The sequence below is a fragment of the Pogona vitticeps genome, chromosome 3 (assembly GCF_051106095.1).
Source record: "Pogona vitticeps strain Pit_001003342236 chromosome 3, PviZW2.1, whole genome shotgun sequence".
Classification (NCBI taxonomy): domain Eukaryota; kingdom Metazoa; phylum Chordata; class Lepidosauria; order Squamata; family Agamidae; genus Pogona; species Pogona vitticeps.
In genome coordinates this window covers 98,577,803-98,595,153 of record NC_135785.1, presented here as the reverse complement: position 1 = coordinate 98,595,153, position 17,351 = coordinate 98,577,803, and the positions used below count along the sequence as shown (strand labels likewise).

The 17,351-nt window shown below is 42.1% G+C and overlaps 1 protein-coding gene across 3 annotated transcripts in view; it reads right to left on the bottom strand.

Moving 5' to 3' along the window:
• Positions 1-17,351, bottom strand: part of RHOBTB1 (Rho related BTB domain containing 1) — a 101,707-nt gene that overhangs the window by 73,823 nt on the left and 10,533 nt on the right. For 2 of the 3 annotated variants that reach the window (XM_020814713.3, XM_020814714.3), the window contains exon 2: positions 15,156-15,255. The gene's annotated coding sequence lies outside the window, so the exon portion shown is untranslated. Of the gene's footprint in view, positions 1-2,570; positions 2,884-15,155; positions 15,256-17,351 lie in introns of those variants that run through there. The other variant, XM_020814712.3, reaches the window with a different exon arrangement.

Genomic DNA, 17,351 nt, shown 5'->3' with positions numbered 1-17,351 from the left:
ACTCTAGTTAAAATTTACTTATGGATTCCAACCAACATGTAGCAACCTGTGAACTAACTCCTGGGAGTGCCATAGATTAATCCAGATTAGGACAACCTGTGGTTCTATATTTCTGTGCAGCCTTCAATCTGAAAATGTGTATGCTTTGACTTACTCTTATTTTTCCGTGTATAAGATGCCCCCATGTATAAGATGCATCCCCTTTTCTAACCCAAAATTAAAGAAATCTAAGTCGGGCTTAGCAAATGCATGGTAAAAGGGATCAAAATGCTGCAGGATGGCTTTGATCCCTACTTTCTCCCTTTGTGCTAAGACCTGCATGAGGGTAAATGATGGCTGGGGCCTTTTGAAACCTATGATTCTATGAAATAGTGGATGAAATCCACTAGTAAGTCACAAGTAGAGAAGGTCCACTGAATCGACAGAACTTATGGAGAAGCTGATTCACCAAATTACTACTGATTAAATGGACCTACTCGAGCTGCAACTCACTATTGGATTTCAGCCACTGTGTTCCCATGGTAAGTGCCTATGAATAGAAGCGCCAGTCCAATGCTTGAAAAACTTAAAAGCTATAGATGGGCTGAACCACACAAAAAAATTACTACATGTACAATATTCTGGAAGTAGATTAAAGTCATTTCTCTGTGTGTCAGGATACTGAACAGGTAACACCTTCCTTTGTCTTAGAAGGCATGCACAAATAATTTCAAAGCTATTCCAAAGCTATGTATCTAAGTGCCCACCCTATATCAATACAAAGCTATTTGAGAATATATTCCATGTGATAAGGATAATCAATTATTGACAATCAACAGCACAAACTGAATAAGCATATGTTGGTTATTTAAGTAGCTGTACAACAAAATCAACACTGGAAAGAAAATTAGACCTAAAGGATTATATTTCTTTGGTTTGATCTTGCAAAACCAGGATTATATTCTGAAAAATTTTACTTGTTAAAACAAAATAGAAATTAAAAAGGAATTTAAAGTTTTGTCAAAATATATTCCTGCAAGGGGGGGCAAAGAAAGCAAGATGGGTATGCAGATCTGCATCCTGCAAACTACTGGCTTAGTAATGATTAATTAACCAAAACATCATAATAGCTATTGGCTAGAGTCCATACATGCATATGACAGGGTGAATGAACCAAATACATGATTCTATCTCTTCTTGCTCTTTCAAAATAGCCCTAGTACTGCTTAGCATTTATTCAATGCCGCCAGTTTGCTAGGCGCTACATGTTTGGCTGCCATTCAACAGAACGTCCAGGAACAGAAAACAAACGGCGGGTGAGCTACTGTCAATCACTGAGAATATTCTGGCATTGCCTCCTAGCTCTCCCTGTGACCATATGCAGAACTTCACGGATCTGTGAGAACAGATGTGCAGAGCCAGCTTTCCAACTGAATGGCTTGCTTTATGGCCAGCAGCAGCCAAGTCGGTCAAAAGAACTAGATCAAATTGCCTGCTTCGCCTCTTCTGTTCCGAGAGGGCTACTGAGCTGTAGGATGCCATTACGCCCGTCAAGCAGGGGAGGGAGAGAGGGAGAGGGAGAGAGAAACAACCAGATGCTTCTATGAAAAAGTTTATTACTTGATAAATATAATGGAAACAATGCACACAGCCAAAGGTCAGGATCTTTAAGGGCCATTTATTCCTGTGGGAAAGAGACTGGCACTTCCCCAACTTCCTCCATCTCTCGGAAGTACAGTAAATAGTTCTTTCATTTTCAGCCAGGCTGCAACCTGCTTGTTCCCATTCATTCAAGAGCCTTCATCAAAGTGACGTGTTCTTAACACAAGTCAGTAATGGAAAAGCTCTCCTATTGAAGTCTGTGCCACCTAGAACGTGACATATCTACCTAAATCAAAATGTTTGCAGCCCAAGAGGGTTTCGTTTTGTTTTGCTAGAGGCCAGTCATTCGGCCAGGTCTTCTATCCCAGAACAATCATCCGCTGTTTGGTTAAGCTCCTGCACTGCCCCACCAACTTGTCCATTACAAGCCCCCTCAAGGCAGCCCCTCGTTGTTGTCACAGCAACTCACAACAGACTCCCACAGTCATGGCAGAGAAGAAAGCAGGCCAGGGAGCCCGAGCACCGCACGCGACGAACCCAGGAAAAGAAGGGTGGGGGGCGGAGGCGGATGCTATTGCCGCGGTCAACAGCTTTCAGGTAGAGCACGAAGGATATAAAGAACACATCCGGTTTCTCCCGTGCAAACCTGACATCGCGGTTTGCACGGGAGAAGTGGGAGCGATGCACCTGCGATTCACGACTTCCCCCCACCTCACCGGAGGAAAAAAGGGGGCGTTGGTCAGGACCAACCCGCTGCTGTTCCAACAGGCGGAAGGTTGGGGGGAAAAAAACCTTCCTGCTCTGGGAGAGGCTGCTTCCCACGTGTGGCAGGGCAAATCCGCAAGCAAGGAAGTAAGCAAGCAAGCGAAGGGACGGAGAAACCCAGGAGGAACGAAGGGGTAGTTAGGCTGGGGTGGGGCTGGGGTAGAGGGTGCACAAAAGTTAAGGGCGATCACGCGCGGCAGCGGCGCCGCCGCACAGGACCTTACCCGGCCGGGAGGGGGACGGACACTGCCTCGCAGCCTCGGCGGCGCACCCAGCAACAGCCGCCCCCTGAAACGCGTCTCCGCCGCTCCTTAGGCAGGACGTGCGAGGCGAGCAAGCAGCCCAACTTTGCACAAAGGCAGCATGGCGCTGGAGCTGCCCTTCACACTGTTCCTGCAGCTGCCGATGCTCTCTCTCTCTCTCTCTCTCTCCAGCCAGACCCGCTCCTCCCTCCCCTCCTCCCCTCGGGAGTTAGGGGGAAATCTGGAGTGTCAAGCCAAGGGAACCGGGCGCCGCCGAAGCAGCGGTACCACAAGCCCCTCTCGTGGTGACGTCGGATCTATTTATACTCGACCGATTGGTTTTCATTCATGAAAACGGGGATGGGTGGCTGTGCGTAAGGAGGCGGGGATGCGCGGCTGCCAAGGCAGTGTACACAGTCCGCGCGCCCCAGACGCGGGCACGGCTCGCCCTTCCCAAGCTTCTGCTTAAAATAAAATCCACTGGGAATAAAATACTATAGTTTCCCGTCTCCTTCCTTTTTCCCCACAGGAAGGAAAGCAGTTGAGATGGGGAGGATTTTTAACAGAATAATTAAAAAAAACTGAAAGGGAATGGTTGAAGAACTCCCCTGCCATTCCTCTGAAGGGACTCCAACGCCCAGCATCCAGTGGCCAGTTTTCTTGCCAAAATAATAATAATAAAAAAGGACACCAGCCACATACAGATGTATCCGATACATCTCCCACATCAGGCCTAATTTGGCTCCACAACCAAGAGGTAGTAACTTTCCTAAAGAAAACAACTCCTTCAGTTGTACAGCAAAGCACATTTTACACACTGCCTAGGGGGTTCACAGCAAACATTTGATTTCCCAAAAGGGAACATGCAATTCCACAAATATGACCTTCATCATGACACCATCAACGACAGTATATTTTAAGACCCTAGCTCTGTTTTATAGGCTTATAATCTTCCTCTCAGCTGGCTGGGTCGCCCAGTGGTTTGGATATCTGGCCAGTAGGGAGTTTGATTCTTCACTGTGTCTCCTACAAGTAGAGCCAGCCTGTGTGGCTTTGGGTAAACTGCACAGTCCTAGGGAACCCCCAGAAGAAGGGAATGCTAAACTATTTCTGAGTATTGTCTACCTGAGAAACCCTGAAAAGGGTCACCATAAGTTAAAAATTGACTTAACACATGAAGATGATTATTATCCACTGCAGTATAACAATAAGATACACAGTATTTTAAGCCTTATCACACATTGATGAAAATGGGGTACTTTATTTTAAAAGATATGGAATGCATTTCCCAAATGTTCATAGGTACTCAGTCATAGCAAAGGCACCACTTGGGAAGAAGAGAGGTTGAGCAGCTATTCCTCAGAAGGACCATAGTTTGACCCTCATTAGTTCCACAGCGAGTGACTACTGAGATGGGCTGATACTAATTTTAATATAAGATGCATATGTCACTTTGATTTAGATTTTTAAAGTGTGAAAACACATGCACAACAAAGCAATACTGCTTGAAATGCACACCATCTACAGACTGTCTAAATACATACATATAGAGTCATGTGAAAAAGTAAAATGAATTCTATGTTTTCAAGTATCAGGACATAATAAAAATAACCTGGTCCTTAACAGATCTGAAAATTAGGTAAATACAACCTCAGATGAAAATATTGCACTGTGTCATGATTTACTTTACAAAAATAAAGCCAAAATGGAGAAGCCATGTATGAAAAACTAAGTACTGTACAGCCTTACTACTTCAATAGGAATTAAACTCGAGAGTTGCATCTCAGGCTCTACAGGTCAGCATGTTAAATGTTCATGACAGTACAATGAGAAAAAGACTGAACAAGTATACTTGGTTTGGAAGGGTTGCCAGAAGAAAGCCTCTTCCAAACATAGCAGCATGGCTTAAGTTTGCAAAGATGCATCTGGACAAACCACAAGACTTCTGGAACAATGTCCTTTGGACAGACGAGACAAGAGTTGTTGTTTAGCCATAATGCCAGCACCACAAAAACCAAGCACAGCATATCAGCACAAATACCTCATACCAACTGTCAAACACAGTGGTGGAAGGGTGATGATTTGGGCTTGTTTTGCAGCCCCAGAACCTCTGCACCCTGCAGCCATTGAATCAGCCATGAATTCCTCTGTACTCTAGAATCAAATGTGAGGCTATCTGTCTGGCAGCTAAAGCTTGGCCAAAAATGGGTCATGTAAGCACACCAGCAAATCTACAACAGAATGGCTGAAAAAGAAAAGAATCAAGGCATTACAATGGCCCAGTCAATATCCAGACCTCAATCAGATTGAAATGCTATGGCGGAATCTTAAGAGAGCTATGCATAAACAAATGTCCGCAAACCTCAATGAACTGAAGCAACCTTGTAAAGAAGACTAGGCCAAAATTCTACAAGCTATTTAATCATAAGGTATACTTAGTTTTTCCATAACGGCTTCTCCATTTTGGCTTTATTTTTGTTAAATAAATTGTGACGTGGTGTCATATACATATATCATGTGTTTTGTTCATCTGAGTTTGTATTTACCTAATTTTCAGACTTGCTAAGGACCAGGTGATTTTTTTATTATGTCCTGATACCAACGTTTCCTCTAAGGCAGTGGTCCCCAACCTTGGGTCTCCAGATGTTCTTGGACTTCAACTCCCAGAAATCCTGGCCAGCAGAGGTGCTGGTGAAGGCTTTTGGGAGTTGTAGTCCAAGAACATCTGGAGGCCCAAGGTTGGGGACCACTGCTATAAGATGTGTGTGTGTGTGCAGAGCTCCATCAGTGATGTGCAGCAGCAGCCGGTGTCGATGCCTATTTACTTCTTGGTTTTGGATGAAATGCAACCCCTCACACACAGACAAATGAGGCTCCTGCGCAAAAGGGATGAAAATTAGAGGGAACGTTGCCTGATATGTAGAACCATAGAATTCAAAGGTTTACTTTCGTTTTCACATGACTGTACTTTACAGATAACTACAATTCTAGGAGTGTTGCTTTTTCTGTTCAGAGTCTTTTACCCTAAACATCGGCCCAAAAGGCAGTAAGTGAATCTTTACCCCATCACTGCACTTTATGTTGGTGAAAAGCCTGAGATATACGTAACTAGCACTTCTCAGTATTTTATATCTAGAAAACTTTGGGAGGCTCATCAAAAGTCAGGATGGTATTGTGAGTTGAAAAGAATATCTAAGTTTGATAAAATAATGAGTAAATGTGAGGAACAGTACATAGTAAGGTATAGTTATATAGATCTGTAGTGGGATATTTTAGTTAGTAAAATCTGTGCAGGGTTGTTAATAACAGCCCTAGCATTATCATAAGTCAGATGCAACTTTAAGAAATGTAACAACAGCAAGAGAATATTGCTTAAACGTAGAGAACTGGTATGGTATAGTGAATAGTATTGGAATAGGGCCCAGGTGGTTTATTCAAATAGCCATGAAAAGTCAGTGTGTGTGTGTGTGTGTGTGTGTGTGTGTGTGTGTGTGTGTGTGTGTGTGTGTGTGTGTGTGTGTGTGTGTGTGTGTGTGTGTGTGTGTGTGTGTGTGTGTGTGTGTGTGTGTGTATGGTAAACCACTCCTTAAATCTCTCATATATCTTGAAAATCCATTAATAATTCCATACTATCAAGTCAATTCTGACTTATGGCAGTCCTTTCTAGGCTTTTCTATGTACACTCTATCTATCTATCTATCTATCTATCTATCTATCTATCTATCTATCTATCTATCTATCTATCTATCTATCTATCTATCTATCTATCTATCTATCTATCTATCTATCTATTCACTCACTCACTCACTCACTCACTCACTCACTCACTCACTCACTCACTCACTCACTCACTCACTCACTCATCCATTCATTCAATTTGTATTCTGCTTCCATTAGTATCACAGCACTATCCTGGGCGGGTTACAACATGTAAAATAGAAAACAAAAACAAAAATAGAAACATTAAAACCAACAGCAATAACCTTTTTTAAAAAAAAATCAACCAGATGGCATCGACTAATCCCAGAGTGAACAGAGGGGAAAGGAGGAGGGGAAATGAAAAAGAGGGGGAAGGTGGTCAGCTGGGATCAGTGTGGAAAGCCTCTCTGAAGAGCAATGTCTCTAATTGCTTCCTAAAAGTCCACAAGGGAGGACTAGATACAGCTCCTCTGGAATCTGGTTCCATAAAGTTGGAGACATCAGGAAGAAGGCCCTACCTCTTATACAGGATTTGTGGGACTCTCTTCTCCTGAGAAGCACAATGAAGAATCAAACTCCTGAACTCTGGCTCCACAGCCAGTTACCCAACTCACTGAGCTATTCAGCCAGCAGAAAATTCTATTAAGGTCAAGATTTGACAGAAGTGCCTTGACAGCATGTAAAACTAAACAACCAATATTTATGTGCAGTAATGTGTTATGGATGTGGTAATAATTATATAATTTTCTGATTGATTATAAAATATTGGCCAGAATCCTGATAGTGTTTATGTAAGTTTTGCATAACTTGCTGCAGCTAATTGCAGCTAGCTGACAAGATGGTGGGGCACACACACTTGGTCATGTGACCAAGCATCTTTGGTGATAATAGCTGATACAGCAACTACAGCCTCTTTCATAAAATGGATTCTCATGAACAAGTTGATGCCACTCAATTATAGGTCAATGAATATTCTGCAAGTCTTCAGGATTTTTTAAAAAAAATTTCTCAGATCAGCCATCTATTTTTTCCAAATATGTTCTGTTTTATAACTGTTCTTCAAGACACGTTTTATTTCAAGCTAATGTCTGTATTACAGACAGGAATAGGTGTACCATTTCTGCAGATTCACAGGGTCCTAATTGTATACCAATATCTTTTAACAGTGCTTAGGACAACTGTACTCTTGTCTACACATAATCTGCTATTAAATCTTTAGAATTCAAGAGATGTTTTGCAAAACAAACAAATGCTCCATGGTACAATGTATCACTGAAACTTGTTGACCTCTACAACACGAACAGAACTTTGTGGAAAGAAAGAACCCAGCAACTTGCCACACTGATACAGAACTGTACATATGAACAATGGCAGCTTTTGACGCAAATGATTCTTATTTCTCTTTTCAGCTCTTTATCATGTCAAAAGGAAAATCTTTGAAAATCTTACAAAGTAAGCTATATGAAACTGATGTGTATCATTATAATGAGAGATGAAAAGTATTCTGCTTGTAAATGATGCCCTCACAATGGACTCTACCCTCATCCTAAAAGATCTATCCCAAATATACAATGCTTGCTAATGCTCCTATGCACAGAGGTACAGTACTAGAATAGCATGGCTGACTGAAGTTCAAATGCAAAGGTTTTGAGATTTGAGTTACATGGAAATAATACATTATCTTGTGTGACTTAATCTTGTCTGAACCAAAATACAGTGGTGCCTCGCAAGACAAATTTAATTCATTCCGCCGTAAATGCTGTCTTGCGAAAAATTCATCTTGTGAAACGTGTTTTCCCATAGGAATGCATTGAAATCTAATGCATTCCTATGGGCAAAAAAAGTCAGAACAAAGTCAAATTTGTTTTACAAAGGGTTTATTAAGTGCTCTTTAAAGCCATACATATTGTGCAGATGATTTTAAAAATTCAGTCAAAAAACTAACTTTTTAAACATCATAGAAAAACATTTAAACATCAGCAAACATGAGGCAGGAACAAAAAATGGAAAACATTTCTCTTGCAAAGCATGGCCATAGGAACGTTTGTCTTGCAAGTCATCAACACCATTGCCAAAACCATTTGTCTGCAAGTTTTTTGTCCTGCAAGGCATTTGTCTTGCAAGGCGCCACTGTAATGAGAATCTAGTTTCAAAATGACTTCACTTCCACATCCATCCTAGGTTGAGAAACTTGCACTGGGCCAAAAGAGAATGCTCTCACTCCCCACAAAAAAGAAATAAAAACCAGAGGGGAAATGCCTTTTTTTGCTTTTTGAATTCTATGACAGGCCAGAGGTTTTGCTACAAAATGAAGTGCAAGGCTCCTTGAACACCTCTCAGACCCACATAAATGAAAGAAGCTGAAGACGACTTCCAGGAACATGTTTTTTCATAAACCATGCTCATGATCAAGGCTCATGTGGCCATGAGTGGGTCTTAGGAGCAGAAAACCTATTCTCGCATCCTCCAAAATCATCCATCCCCAGTCTAGAGAGAGGCATGCAAAGACATGAGGAGCAATGGGGACAGTGACTGAATTGGTGGTTGCTTTATGCTGGATGTTTAAACTCCATTTGAAATTCACAGGTTTTCCCCCCAGGGACAAAACATTTAAATACTAGATGAGTGGCAAAGCTGCTAATTAAAAAAACAACACATTAATCCTAACTATACTACTTTTATTCTTAAGGGATACAAAGTATCACTAGTATGTATGTTCCCAAAACACTGCTAATAAAGGTATGCTGCTCTTCCAGTTGAGTGAGCAACATGATCAAAGGAACAGTCATCAATAGAAATCCTGGATGGCAAGAAAAGGGAATACTGTACTGAAATCTTTAAGAAGATTAGATAAGAAGCTTTAGTACTGTGTAATATCTGTGTTGGTTGGAACATGTTCTGTACTGTACACAGAGCTGCTACTTCTGCTGAGTTATGAAGTTTAATAAGTCGAGGAAGATACGAGTGTATAGCCTTGAGCTACTGGTTCTGCTTTATGATTGTTAGACAGACTCACAAGCAGGGCTATGTGGTATGCCACATATATCCAGCCCTTATGGCTGCAAATGAAATTATGCGAGCAAGGTCTTGTGAAATCTTAGAAGCCATGCGGTAGCTGAATAAAATATCCATTGGTTGTGGGAGATGGCCCTTCATAATTCCCCATTTTCCTCTATGAAAGTAAAGAACAGAAAATGCTAAATGAAATGGGGGGTGGGGAGACCTGCAGAACTGCACAACTGAATGATTATGTTCAACGTTGTAACTTGGATAATTAATGTAGGTTGCAACATTCGATTTTCCTTAGGCCAGAACTAGATATTCTGCACAGTGTACAAACAAGCACAACAGCTTGAGTGGTTCCATTTTAGGCTACTGCTATCCAAAAACCTTAAGTAGCATATAGCAGGGCAACTGGCAGGTCTATAGTTAAAATTTTCAGAGGACACAAAGAGAGCTGACCACTTTGCCTATTATCTCCTTCTCTTCAATAGAACAAAAGAGCAACACTGGATTAAGTGGTAGAACCAAGGACAGCTTAATCTAACCATTTCTAATCTTTGAGAAACAACCTGTCAAATAATATTTACTTTGCAATTAACACAGAGCATAGGTGCACAGAAGTAAAAGAGATAACTTTATTTCCAGTGCTTTTCTCAAAAGTTCAACCAGTTCAAAGTTCCTACTGATTTCCATATTCTTCAGCAATATTTAAAGCTGTAACTGTTTCTGAAATCTTGAACATCTCTGCTGACTTCTGCACTTCTAGGCCCATAATATTTACACTTTAAACTGTGTCTGGAACATTGGCCTTTCCAAATGATGCTGTCTTCACCGGCAGTTAGAGAAACAACCAGAGTACATTAAGCAACCAGAAATCCCTAATCCATTGAGGACTTCTCAGCACATTCTTGGCTTTTAGAATTCTCTTGTTATAATGAAAATATTCCGGTCCCTTCAAGAATTAGACAACATATCAAGTCATACCTAAGCAAGAACAATTGTAAAAGAATGTTAAGTTCTATCATCCATGTTTATCAACAGCAAAAAATTTCAAAGACAAATGTTTACCCCATGTTACTGAATTAAAGGCACCCATACAATTCAATCATTGTTCCTTAGCAGCAATGGAAACTTCAATCAACTGGAGTCATTTTCAGTGTAATTCTGGTACTGCTTAGGGCAGGTTATTAATATAATAATCGCTGTGATGTGCCATCAAGCCAGTTCTGACTTATGGCGACAGTTTTCGAGGCAGAGAATACTCAGAAGTGTATTACAGTACTTTCTTCTGGGGGTGCCCGAGGATTGTGCAGCTTGCCCAAGGCCACATGGGCTGGCTCTACTTGCAGGAGATAATCAAACTCCCAACCTCTGGCTCTGCATCCAGGTACCTAAACCACTGAGTATCCAGCCAGCTTTCTAGGCTATTAATAGAACTTAAGTATTAATATAGCCCAATATTATTAATTGGTATTAAGATATGTATGCACTGAGAACCAGCGTGATGTAGTAAAGTGTCAGACTAGAACTTAAAAGATCAGGGTCCCTAATTCAGAGATCAAGTGTGGGTGGTGGCAATAGTAGAACACTCCTTGAATATCTCACATGCCTTGAAAACCTTACTTAGGGCTGCTATATCAGCAGTGATGACAGCAGATAACAACAAAGTACTGTATACTGAGATGTAGAGAAAAGCCCCTCTTTGACGAACACACAGAATTATAGAATGATAAAACTGGAAGGAACCTCAAACCTCCTTCCATAGTAAGAAATCCAGAGCTAATGGCATTCCTCACGGCCATATACATATATTGATGCTTCAGTTAAATTTTGGGTTCGAAAAGTGGGGGTTGTCTTATACATTGGGTCGTCTTATCAATAAAAGTATTCTTTGTTTCTTTCTCATGCTGGAGGCAAGTACTCTTGCATGGCTTGAAAATTTCTCATTGTAGTGCCTTGTCGTGTATGAGAGGGACACTCCAGCCATCCTCAGAGGGCTGCCCACCTTGGCCCCGCAGCCCCCAAGACCCAAAAAGCAGGGCAGCCTGAGGATGCAGAAGGTAGGAGCAGGTCCCCAGGTGGGAGCCAGGAGAACGATGAGCCACATCTGGAGTGTGGGCCGTGGCTGGGGCAGAATGATGGGCACTGGGCTTAAAGAGGGCAGAAGAGGAAGAGGGAGGAAGAGGAGGGTTCATCATCTTCATCAGACATGGGATTAGAGCAGTGGTCCCCAATCTTTTTCAGTCTGCGGACCATTTGGGGGTGCAGGCTCCGTCCATGGACCGGTTCAGGGTGGGTGGGGGCACCCTTGCGCTCATGGGTGGGCATGTCATGCTCATAGGTGGGCGTGTCCTGCTTGAGGAGGGGCATTTCAATCTCATGGGCGGGCATGTCGCGTTTGCTGGGCGGGCATGTCACGCTTGTGCACATGCCCACCCATGAGTGTGACACGCCCCTCCACAAGCGCGACATGCCCCCCATGCATGCGTGCGGGGGGGGGGCAGTGAAAAAGTAACCTCCAAAATAGCCTGTCTTCAATGATCCTGCTCCTCTCCTAGAGCTTTCTTCCTTCCTGGTGTCAATTCACTGTGTCTTTAGTCTTCCTCTGGTTCTGCTATCTTCAATGTTCCCCGAGGTTGGGAAAGTCGGCCCCACAGCCAAGACTTGCCCGCAGTTCTCAGTGGACCCACGTTTTCTTCCAGATGACAGGTGCAGATCAACCAACAAGGCACTCCGCATGTGCTCGGAGCCGCGCACGGTCTCCCCGAGCGGGAAGCAGGGTTCCCCTGGGGCTCCAGCCGAGGCCACCGTGCTGGTGCTTTCCAACCCGCTCTGCCCAACAGCAAACAGTAGCAGATGCTGCTCCCGCCCCATGGCCCTCAGCAGAGACAGGGCCAGTGTCACCCCTCCAAAGGGGCGGCAGTGCTACTACCAGATCCAGAGTCGCTCTGCTTCCTTCACGCCAGCTGCCCAATTGGACCCCCCGGGCAAGGTGGACCTGCTCCTGCTCCAGCAACTGCAAGGGCTACATCTTGGGGCCAAGGTAGGCGCGTCCTCCTCCCTGCACTCGAAGGTGGCAGCCACGGGGAAGCCACCCTCCCAGAACCTCGGAAGTTCCACATATGAGCAGCAGTGCCCCATGCAGCCCAGCCCAGCCCACCTTTCCTGCCCAGGAAGAGTTGGCCTAGCAGGTAGTAGCAGGATCGCACGCATGTTGATTGCTAGTGTTGTCCAGTATTTCAGTATTTTGAAATAGAATTTGATGTCCAGCTTGTTTTAGCTGACTACTGCAGACTAAAATACTGCAGAATAAAACAACCGGAAAAATCAGCAGTAGCTGAACATGCCCTAAAACAAGCTGGACATGAAATTCTATTTCAAAATACTGAAATACTGGACAACACCAGCAATCATTACGTTAGACTGCACAGGGAAGCCACTGAAATCCACAAACACCAGCAGAGCTTCAACAAAAAAAAGAAAGGTTAAAACTCAACAAAGCTTGGCTCCCAGCACTGAAAAATACAGCCTTCAAAAGGTCAACGAACTCTACCCAGCCACAAGGACTGGTGATCACTACACACAAAAAACCAGCTAACCACACCCATCAATCACAGTGATAGATAATCTTTCCTCCTTATCACAACAATACACCCACAACAAAAACACACTGATCACCATAATCACCCATCTCCTGAAAAGGACAAAAGCTGATCCCACAGCTATAAATCCTCAACTCCCAAACAAACTGCACCAGAGCAGAGAGTGCTACTCCTGTCCTCTGAAGATGCCAGCCACAAAGACTGGTGAAACGTTAGGAAGAAAAACCTTCAGACCATGGCCAAAGAGCCCGAAAAACCCACAATAGCCATATTAATTCGGATTTGCAAGCAACGTCTAGTATAAGTTCATTATGTTTTTTACAGGAAACTCTGGAAATAAAATAGAAAGAAAATGATAATGAATATCAGAATATTGCTGAGAGGGTGGAGATTACTGGTGCATTGTTTCTTTTATTAAACAATTTCACACATGCATCTGTGCCTAATATCTAGAAATCTTGGTTTTAGGAATTTGGAGTCCATGTCATTGAATCCAAATGTCCTATTACAGGATTGCCTGAGAGAGGCAAGTGTCTTAGGTACTTTACGTACCTGCTGACTGAAAGATAATAGTTACGTACATTTTTCAATCAGGTATTTAACTTCTTGGGCAAATTATTTGCCTTTTGTGAGTTGCTACACCCCACGACAGACATTTTGTGGTGCTGCCCAGATTTTGTGGTCCACCCTTCTCTAATTTTCAAATGTAAACATGGCAAGCTTCAAAAAGTCACAGATGACTTCTTCTTAACCATAAATGAAAGAGCCTTTTCCAACCATAAGGTAGTTCTTTTATATTGCAGATGGTATCTTGTACAAATAGCTGGAAGACAGATGGCTACAGTAATGTGATCTATATTGTAACCCATTGTTCGAGGGGGTGCTGATAAGTATTGAGCCTTTCCCAGAAAAAAATGAGCTAGGAAGCTATAACTGCCACACTATTCTACATATTTCCCCAGGAAGTCAATGCACTTGCGACATCTATCCTGCAGCTTCTTAAGTCCCTGCAAATAAAATTCTTCTGATTGAACCACTCATTTGCAGCATTAGTTGCTTCCAGAACGCTCTCAAATCATTGTCCCTTTACGTGTTTTTTGAGTTTGGGGAACAGATAATAGTCAGAAGGAGCCAGGTCGGGAAAATAGGGTGGATGGGGCATCACTTGAAAGCCTAACGATGTCAGTTTTGCCATTGTTTCACCTGCAGTGTGTGATGAGGTGTTGTCATGCAACAGGATGACACCTTTGGAGAGCTTTCCTCAAAGTTTTTCCTTTGAGGAAATAAAGCACAGCAATATTTTGCATTGATGGTTGAACCCTGTTGGAGGTAGTCCACCAGCAGAACTCCCTTCTTATCCCAAAAAACTGTTGCCATTTGCTTCTGCACTGACCTTTGCATTCAGAACTTTTTTGGCCTGGGGGAACCACTGTGCCTCCATTCCTTAGACTGTTCCTTTGTCTTAGGATCTTAACAGTAGATCCATGTCTCATCACCAGTTACCAGCTTGCCCAGGAAATCTCACTCATTTCTTACAAAATGTTCCAAAGCAGCCACCGATGACTCCACACGTTTCCTCTTTTGTTCGGTTGTCAAAGGTTTGGGGATCCACTTTGCTGCCAGCTTTCTCATTTCCAAGTCATTGTGGATAATGGCACCAACTCTCTCACGTGATATTCTCAGATATATAGCAATAGTTTTAGCTGATATTTGGCGGTCCTCCATGATCATGTCATGGATGGCTTTCACATTTGCAGGCAGAGACAGAAACAGGCCTTCCACTGGGTTTCTCACTATCAACACCGAAATGGCCAGTTTTAAAATTGACAACCCAATATTTAACTGTTGCATATGAAGGGCCACTGGTTTGTGATATTTCATCATGGATCTGCTTTGCACTGTTCCCTTTGAGAAACAGGAACTTGATTATGGTCCTATGCTGTTCCACAATGAACTTTTCTGGAGGTGCTGCCGTGTTCACTTTGGACCGGAAAATGAAAGTTAAGTTAAAATCATAGGTAGCTGATTTTTGCACCATTGAATACAGACAAATTGGCCAACACACCCTGCAATTTATAGCTTCCTAGCTCATTTTTGTTCTGGGAAAGGCTCAATACTTATCAACACCCCCTCGTATACTCATAAGCAATCTCTGCTGAGCTCAATGAGGTTTATTCCTAAGCAAATAGGATTGTCACTGCACCTGTGAAAATGAAGTTTTATTTTGTTTTCTTTTTTACCACAATGATAGATTTCTACTTACCACAGAGAAGAAAAGGGTATGCAAAGCCATTGTAAGAGTGTGTTCTGGAAATGATTTTTTGCTAGAGACAACCTTGCACAAGTTTTCTTTACTGTTCGTCCTGGGAGGAGAAAAATACAGTGTTTATTGCACAATGAAAGTGTTTTTATTTTGCTTTTTAGAAAAGGATTGTACTGTGCTTTCACAAACACCCTAGTAGAAGCCTGAAGACCCAACTCATCCTTAAGGAATCAAGAATCTGCTGTCAAAATGGTGTCAGAAGTTCTGGATACCTGTTCCCTACGAAGGATCTACTATGACTCACCAATCCTTCTCTACTATCCTGGTACTCATTATCATCATATGCCACTCAATGTCTATCCATTCCCTACCTTTTATTTACTAGTTAGCTCTTCACTCTGGGCTCCATTTCTACTGAAACGTGACCATATGTGATCTCATAAATCACGTCTGGCTATTTCTAACACAAATAATAGCTGTGTTCAGGCTTTATTGAGTCTGAATACATTTAAAGGGGAATGCCTGGTCCCCATCATGCTGTTGCTGCTGTATTCAAATGAACAAAGAGCAATCTGAGGAGCTTGTGTGTACACTTTACACATGACCTAAAATACTAGAACCCTGGAGAATCTAAGTTCTTACATGCATATAAAGCATACAGATCTCATTTATAGAGCCGTGTATCTCTCCTTTGTGTGTACATCTCCATACTTCATGTGCAGATCCACACACCTCATCTTCAGGTTCCTTACTAATTTTGTGAAGAAAGCAATAATGCAGGAGATGATGTCAAACATTCCCTCTAAGTATGTTCAGGAAACCAAATTCAGTCATACCTGAATAGGGCTAATAATTTTTTGGAATGGGCTCTAAAAGTTGACCAAATAAGTTATAGACACCAGTCTTTCACCTTCCTGTGGCTTCCACAAACTGGGGGCAATTCTAAGCCACTGGCTCCTGTGTGTTACAAGAGTGTAACTCTGTTTTATGTGGTTGCCACATTTAGATCATGAAAAATTACTTTTAACAAATTAATTATTGATAAAAATTTACAGTAATCATATTGCAACATTGTTTTAGAAGAAGTAGCTGTACTAATCTGTGCTAGCATATCAGGCAAAAACAAAAGAAGAAAGAAATTTTTTTTGCCACTTTAAAGATTGCTATATTTTAATGTGAACTTTCGTGGACTTGTCCATTATACCTTTATTGAGGGAGGGGGAGAGATAATTACAGCTCGATACTCCTGAATTCTACCCTACTCATAACTATATAACTTCACATCCCATGATAACTTACTTGGCTGAAACCAAAGTAGCACTGGAAGGCTAAGACACACTTAGCTTAAATTCATCCTACCTAAAGCATGAGTCCAGCTGGGGAGGCCTGAATCCCCAGATCCCTATTCAGCTACTAATCTAACTTGGTGACATTGACTGAGAAAGAATGACATCAAAAATGTCATTCTTTCGCAGTCAATGAAGAAATCACAGTATACAAATATAAACCTTATGTATATATAGAAGGTAGGAAATTAGTTTCAAAGAACTTCTTCTGGAACACTGCTGAGATAACACATGACTTTTTAAAAAGTCTAAAAGCAGTACATAAATGCCAAGTACAGTACTATGGACTTCACAATTTCCTTTATCTGCAGTATTTTACTGAACATCCTCTGGCATGAAAACTATGGTGGAAAAATGAAGCTTTCATATATCTGTTTCAGAGTTAACAGAACCATAAATGCAGAACTCCAGTAACCACAGATGATGAAACTCCCCGCTGTACAAGGATTTTCACCACAAAATTGTTGTCAACAATTCAGCCTTGGTCTATGACACCAAGTCAGCAGACCTGTGTTTATCATGGTCCTTAAACTATGCTCTGTCTGCTCTTTAATCTGCTACTAGCAATCCTGCCCTCAACTTCTTGCTATTTGCACTCCAGAAATGGAGTCACATGTTTTAAGACATCTTGTTTTCAGGAAGCATAACAGCTCCCCCTGTACTTTCCAGTAATCAGTTATTAACTAAATGACTTGTTTTCCTAAGGCTGTATCTAGACCATTTACATTTACTAACCCCATTAGTCACAGTGGCTTAATGTTTCATTTTCCTTTCTGGTCAGTTGTGTCTTCCCTCATAAACTTTCACACCATACAGACAAAAGACTTTTCAATAGCTGTAACAATAAATA